This window comes from Juglans microcarpa x Juglans regia, chromosome 2D (genome assembly GCF_004785595.1).
Source record: "Juglans microcarpa x Juglans regia isolate MS1-56 chromosome 2D, Jm3101_v1.0, whole genome shotgun sequence".
Taxonomy (NCBI): Eukaryota; Viridiplantae; Streptophyta; class Magnoliopsida; order Fagales; family Juglandaceae; genus Juglans; species Juglans microcarpa x Juglans regia.
This window is the reverse complement of record NC_054596.1, coordinates 43,000,478-43,008,624: the sequence shown is the minus strand read 5'-3', so window position 1 is coordinate 43,008,624 and position 8,147 is coordinate 43,000,478. Positions and strand designations below refer to the sequence as shown.

At 33.6% G+C, this 8,147-nt stretch overlaps 1 pseudogene; it reads right to left on the bottom strand.

Annotated features, from left to right (window-relative positions):
- Positions 1-4,477: 4,477 nt before the first annotated feature.
- Positions 4,478-7,289, bottom strand: LOC121249537 (annotated as a pseudogene).
- Between the last annotated feature and the right edge of the window lie 858 nt (positions 7,290-8,147).

Sequence of the window (8,147 nt, the reverse complement as noted above, 5' to 3'; positions counted from 1 at the left end):
CCTAGGAATACCCAGATATGCAGCGAGTCCATCCGCTGAAAATATAACAGGAGCTCCTCGGATACAGATCTTGTATGCCCCTCCATCGTCTGGGCTGGCACCACCGAGCTCTTTATAGAACTCAGTAACGATCTCAATGTAGGAAATGAGCTACATTCCTTCTTCTCGCTGATCTAAGATTGGTGCCCAATCACGATCATTGAATACTGATGGGAGGGAATGATCCTCCCATATAAGAGCCACAAAATTAGACAGTTTTACTTGTCACTCAAGTAAAACAGTCCGCTCTCGAACTGTTTGGATGGAAGGTTCCTATGATCTACCACATTTACGACCCCTATAAGACATTATTATGAATCTAAAATTTTAAAAATAAAATATATATATTCAACATTAGTGATAAAATCTAATTATGACAAAAAGATTTACAAAATTATATACTAATAGTAATTTAATTTAATTGATAGAACAATTTAATGAAACGATGAAAACAATTTAATAAGCTAATACAAAGTAAATGGTTCGAATTTAATATAAATCGTTCAAACTATAAAATATATGGTCGAACGGACACTGAAAACCGTTCGAACATTTTAAAACTGTTCGAACAAAGGGTTAAATCGTTTGAACGTGTTCGAACAGAAACCAGATCGAGCTCGGCCATGGCTGAGTCAACTCAGCAGCCATGAAAACACCAAAAAATGCATCGATTCTGTGGTTTCTTCGACAAAACACATACTACTCTTCATTTCTAAACATCCTACGGTAGATTTATGGTGTTCTAAGGTGACTATTGATGAAAAAATATATTTTTTCTAGAAAAAATGAATAAAACCATAAAATAAACGGTAAAATAACTTTTAAAATGCATACATTCACTTGGGAGGAAGAATGTTTGACGTAGGTGCTGATTAAGGCGGTAGACGAGGCGATTGATGGGCGTTCAAACGTTTTCTCTCGTTTTCAAACAGTGGGGACGGCGGCGTGAGAGAAAGTTCTGCCCGCGATAACTTATATCTGCATAACCGTTCGAACGGTATTTGTTTTAAGTTTAGTAAAAATTTATATTAAATATATATTATATTTTTAATCCTATAAATTAATATAATATATATACTATTATAGTAGATTATATATACTGTAATATATATTATAATATATATTATGATAGTATAATAGTAATATATCATAATACTTTACTATCAAAGTGTTATATATGAGGTTGTAATACATATATATATATATATATATATATATGATAGCATATAGTACTATATACTATGAGTTTATACTTAACTAATATATATCATACTATACATTCCATTATACTTTACTATATAAGTTATATATGATACTATACAACATATATATATATATATAGAGTATAGATTACTAATATACTATCATCTTATAAATTTCTCTATACTTTACTATGTAATCTTAGTATATTTGAGGTTATATATATGTGAGTATATATTACTAATACATATGATCTTATATTTTCCACTATACTTTAGTAGATGATAATATATATGATACGATATATATGATATATAGTATAGATTACTATATATATTAATATATATCATATAGTATATATTACTAATATATTTTCCTTTATACTAATTTAGTATAGTATAATATATATTACTAATATATATGATAGTATATATTACAAAAAGATATCATCTTACATTTTTATAGTATACTAAAGTATACTATACTATATCTATGATATTTATATAGATTACTATTTATATGATAGTATATATTACTATATATATAATAGTATATATAACTAATACATATGATCTTATAGTACTTTTCATTTAGTGATAAAAAAAAATATATTTAAACATTAAGGTGATGTGTTTGAATGGTACTCGTAAACCGTTTGGACACATTGTTTGTGTTTGAACTTATGAAAAAAACATTCGAACGGATTATTGCAATGGTGGGAAAACATCTCGCCAATTAATGACTCTGGATAACCGTTCGAATGTTCTTTATTATAATTCGAATGGATTATTGCAGTGGTGGAAAAATACCCTGCCAATTAAAGACTCTTGGATTATCGTTCGAACATAATTTTTAGCCGATTGAACGGAAATCCAAAAATTTGTGTGGGCGGGAAAATTGGCGCGCTGAAATTTTTTCGCGTTCGACTGCACTTTATTTACTTTCGAACGGTTGGCCATAACTTATAATCTTCCAGCACGCCGCCAGTTCCTCATTTTTCTTTCCTCTCTTTCACTCTTCTCCTTTTTCTCTCCAAAATCTTACATTTTCTTCACATAATCCTTCATTCTATCATCTTACAAAGAGGATTGCTTAGTATATTTTGCTTAAAGATATGACTTTCTTTATTATTTTACTTCTAAATCTATCATTTTTTTTTTATTGATTTTGTAGTTTATATATATTGTGTAGGTGTTTGTTAGATTAAACACAAAATATGTTTGTTATAGGGTTGCTATTCGAAGTATATATGTTGTATGTTTATTAGAGGATTGCTATTCGAGAAGTATATATGTTGTATGTTTGTAGTGTTTTCTGAATATGAGTTATTGATGTTTTGTGAAATAGTACTCGTCTAAACTGGCTAGTGTTTGAAATCTGGGCTGAGACCGTTCAAACGTGGTTATATACCGTTCGGACAGATAAACATGTTCGAACAGTATATTACCATGTTCGAACGGTTGTAAAAACTATCTTAAACTATCATAAAAATATGTAATATTATAGTAGATTATATATAGTATATATATGTGAGAATTAATAATACTTAAACTCATATTAATATTTAAAAGATAATAGTTGTAAAAACTATCTTATAACTAATTACTTAATATGTGTTAAAATTATATTATAAACAAACATAATAGTTGTAAGATTATAAAAACATAAGAATTATTGATACTTAAATTCATATTAATATTTAAGTATTAATTAAATTATGAGAACTAACTTAACAAATAATAAAAGATAATTAATATTAAACTATGGGGACTAACTTAACAAATAATAAAAGATAATTAATATTAAACTATAAGGACTAACTTAACAGATAATAAAAGATAAATAATATTAAACTATGAGAACTAACTTAACAAATAATTAAATTAAATTTTAATTAATACTTAAAATTAATTATAATGTATAATTAAGCTAATAAGTAATATCCATGATATATTTAGGATACTTAAAATATCCATTATATATAATGTATAATCTTGTATTCTTGCATTTTTTTTATTATTGTTGTGTTTTAATATCGTAACTTCTACTTGGCATTGAAATAAACTTTAGACCCGTTCGAGAGTCGGTAGAACTATGGAGAGATGCTGCCGAAATTTTGTTGGACGTGACAGATAATAGTTGGTAAGTTGGCGATTATGATTTTACAGTCCCAAATGGGATAGGACCAACTACCCAGTGAAATGAAGACATTGCACTACATGTTAGATAATTGATTGTTTGTTTATGTACGTTACTGTTTACAATAGGATATTAGCTATGGATAAGAGTTGGATGCGAGTTAGAGATCGGTTGAGTGAGGATTACAATGCATACGCTGAAGGAGTTAAGAAATTTTTAGAGTTCACATCCTGTACAATTGGCAGTGACGGTCGTATTAGATGCCTATGCCGACTTTGCAAGAATTTACGTTCTCATAAGATATAGTTGGTGAGAGAACATATGTTTGTCAAAGGTATTGGACAAAGTTATACCGATTGGGTCTTACTTGGAGAACCGTATGCAATGTCATTTGAAATTCGAGATGAAGAAGAATACATTGATGAAGATGTAGATCCTGAGGTTGTTGGTGACGATCCCGAAGAGAATATGGAGCAAATGCTAGGTGACATTGGTGCGGGAATGTTTATGGATGAAAATGGAATAGATCCATCAAATTCAAATGATTCGTGCTATCAACTTTCAACTTTTATCTCATCTCAATCCACTATCTAAATGGCATCTAAATTTTCAAGTGGATTAGTTAGTTGGTCTGTCCTCTTGAGCTCCAGATCTTAACATGGAATGCAAGATTTCTAAAAATAAACGTTACTGAGATTGACTGAGGGAGAACATGCAAGTGGGACGTCAATTACGATTCGTGAAACTTCTAACAGAATTTCATCAATTAGAAATTTTACACTAAAATTATATATAAAACTAGCCTGAAATAATATTACTTAAGGAGCGTTGCATGCTACAATTATAAAGAGATTATATAAAAATAATTTTACAAATTGATGTGGTTTCATGTGATCCGTCAGATTTACATTACAAAAAATAACTTCACAATCTGATAAACAATATCAAATCACGTCAATTTATGAAATTAATTTTGTATTAATCAATATATAACTAAAATATTTCTCTATTTAAAAGGAGCGAACACATGATTACACTCTTTTTTTTTTTTTTTTTTTTGGTGGAAATAAGACTATACCTTTAATCTTTATTGATAAGCCATCACTTTTGGTGGAGGGACACCGTGGTTACAGGACATTCCAAAAAAATAAACTTATTACCCATCAACCACAAACAATAAACTTAAAAAATAACCAACACCCAAAAAACTTATATTAACACATGATTACACTCGAGATCATGCAACCGCTAAAAAAAAAAAAAAAAAAAAAAAAGTTGTTAAAAGGAGGGAATTAGACATCCCGCAGATCAATATCCTTCATCTTGACAGCTGCTTCATGAACCAATCATGTTTTCTTGTAAGCACTATATGCCCAATTGTCACTCCAACAACTAGTCCAAATGCATAACCTACCGCAACAATTTCCCAACCAAATTGAAATGGAGATTCCGATTCTTGAGTTTGATCAACAGAGATTGAAGGAGGTGCTGGCGAAGCATTAGAATCCTCACAGTCCTTTGAGAGAGGTCTCCCATATAGCCCTGAATTCCCCTCATATGAATTGTTTCCAAATGTACCAAACTGGTCCCCTTGTGGTATAGGTCCTGTGAGAAGATTGTTTGAAACATTGAAAAATCCCAAGAAGGTGAGTTGTGTTAGTTGCTGTGAGATCTACCCTGAGAAGTTGTTTTCAGAAAGGTCTAATGATTCAAGCTCTGAAAGATTTGCTAATGATGGTGGGATGTGGCCCGTGAGAACATTATTAGAAAGATTGAGCAAATGAAGCCCCCTTAAATTTTCAATGGATTCTGGAATTTCTCCACCAAATCTGTTGCTCGAGATATCAATGGCTTTCAATAATTGGTGCACCTTCTCGTAAAAGACAGCGATTCCCTTATTTGTCATTGTCATGGTGTAATTATAATCATAGAGCCAAGAATTACACAAATATCTTTGTGGTATGACAGATGAGTTTACTTGGATATATGACAAAATATCTGAATTAGCAACTTCACGAGGCTGCTGCTTCCAATTTCCAAAGTTTCTAATGGCAGTTTCCCAGTAAAATCATTGTGGGAAAGGTCAATGACGCGCAATTTGGGAAACTTATAGCCAGCTTTTGATGCTCCTATCTGACCGTGGAAGTTGTTTGAGCGCAAATTGAGAACCTTTAGAATTGGAAGATTTTCCAACCAAGAGGGAAAAATATCATGCAATTTGTTGTTACTGAAGTCAGCAACCTCCAACGCCGTACACTTGGCCAAAGATCTTGGTAACTGTCCTTGGAATCTGTTCTGTAGAGGCATTGGATGTTGACCTAAGCTTGTTAGAAATTTTTTCGAAAGGCAAAGAAGCTGAAGACTCAATTTGCTCATGTCCCGGATCCATTCCGGTACCATGCCATGGATGTTGTTGTTGGACAGATCTAAACACACTAATCGATCTTGATTTTTTAGGAAATCTGGAAACTTGTTCAAGTTGCACGAAGATAATCCCAAAAACTGAAACTTTGGCAGACTCGCATTGGCACTGGCATCTTCAATAAGTACGGATAGTTGATTATTCGATAGACGCAGAATAGTTAAATATTTGAGCTGAACAAACTTGCCAAACTCCACACTGCCAGTAAAGCTGTTCCTACCAAGATCAAGGTATTTAAGATTCTTGAGATTAAAGATTGAATCTGGAATTCGACCTTGAAGGTTGTTATTCCCAAGTTCTAATGAAGTTAACTTTGTGAGATTCATTAGAGGGAAAGGAATTTCTCCGGTAAGTAGATTAGAGAGTAGAGAAAGGTAACTCAGTTGTGTTAGATTTCCAAGTCCAAACGGGATTCGACCTATCAATTGATTGATGGAGAGATCTAGAACGGAGAGTTGGATGAGGTTTCCAATTGATGATGGGATCTTACCCACGAAAGAATTATTTGAAATCTCAAGATAAATGAGGCTTGTGAGGTTACCAAGTGAAGAGGGAATGGACCCCGAAAAGTTGCAACTCCGCAAATCCAACGTATTCAGGGAGCCCTTGAAGTGGGTATCTCACCTAAAAAACTTGTGAATGCGAGGTTCAATACCTCAAGGGGGCTACTCCATGTGAACTGATCAGACAAATAACCAGTGAGACCTTCATTGTAAGCCACATCAAGAACCTTCAAATTTGGTAGCTTGAATATGCCTACTGGAACATTTCCTTGCAATCCACAATACTGAAGATGGATGGACGTTAAAGATGACATATTTGCCAGGAAACGAGGCACCACAGAGCTTATGTTCACATAGTTTAAATGAAGCCTTTGTAGGCGAGTCAAATTTCCAACAAGGCTTATTAAGCCAGACTTGAGTTTCAAAAGCTGTTTTCCAGAATAGAGATCATAGTTGTCGGACAGATCAAGGGATGACAAGTGTTATAATTGTGAAATTTGTGATGGAATTTGACCCGAAAACATAGAAGCAGAGAGATTGAGATCCGCGAGTCTTGATAGATTACTTACCTGGGACGGGATTTGGGAGTAGTTAAAGTGATTGTAGGCGAGATTAAGCCTTTGAAGGTGAACATGGCGGAAAAGGCTGCTGTCGGGAGCAAGAGAACCAAAGAGACGACCGCTACTGAGGTCGAGGCCAATGACATGACCTGAGTCATCATCGCACTCAACTCCATCCCATAAGCAGCAATCACGATTGTCTCCTTCCAGTGTCCAAGATGAGACCTTTGGATAAGCAGAAGGATCGTGAGATCTGGATTGATTAATGATGACAAAGCTTTCCTTGAATTGCAGCAAGGCTGCGCTCTCATCATCCCGGCAAAGGATTTCGATGAAAGGAGAAGCATAAGCGAGCATAAGTATATGGAGCAGCGAGAAAAATAAAAGCAAACGCATTAACATGAACGGGAAAAGCGATAAACCCATATTGTTGATCTATTGGATGCATAGAATCTTAAAGCTTCTGTTTTTATAGACTGGAGCGGGGGTCTGTTGCACTTCGGCCGATTTCCAAATTTCTCGGACAACACAAGCTACATGGAAACACAATAAAGTCATAGAAACACATTTTCAAACATAGTCGACGAGTTACATGGGAACACATTTTCAAACATAACCGAGGAGTGACAATGGAAATGAATTTCAAAGAAGAAAAGGAGTGTACGACAGGTATTTGATAAAATGGACCATTTTTGCTTTCATTTCTGTTTTCCAGTTTTTGCACGCCACCGATATTACATTTCCTCAGCATATTTATACAAACTTTCAGAAAGTGAAAAGGCTAATCACAATCTTTGATCACACGGTTCATATCACTCATTTGGTTATGCAAGATTAATATTCTAGAGCTTGGACAGGTGTAATGCTATGATTTGTGCTGGCAGGATTCTTTTCCAGAGGATTCAAATTCTGGTAATCCCTTTGGTTGTTCCAGCATGGTCTGCGAGCTAGTTTCTGACGTATGTTCTTCTTGAGGAATGGCTGCCATAATAACGAGTTACGTGAAAACGCTGAAGTCTTCGGGCCTACTTTCTTTTGATGACTTGAATTCGACGAGTTGAATTCAAAGTTTGTTTGATGACTTCAATTAAACCAAAGAAAATGAAGGGAATTAATGTGGGCCAAAGCTAGAGATAGTTCTGCATGCCATTGAATTAAAACATTAAAACCCAGAAAGATACCACATCCATATTACCCAGCCAGGTCTAAAAGCTAAAGGTAGCAAAGAAAATAGCTATCCATACAAAATCATAAATAAACCAAATAAACAGGGGGACGAAAATT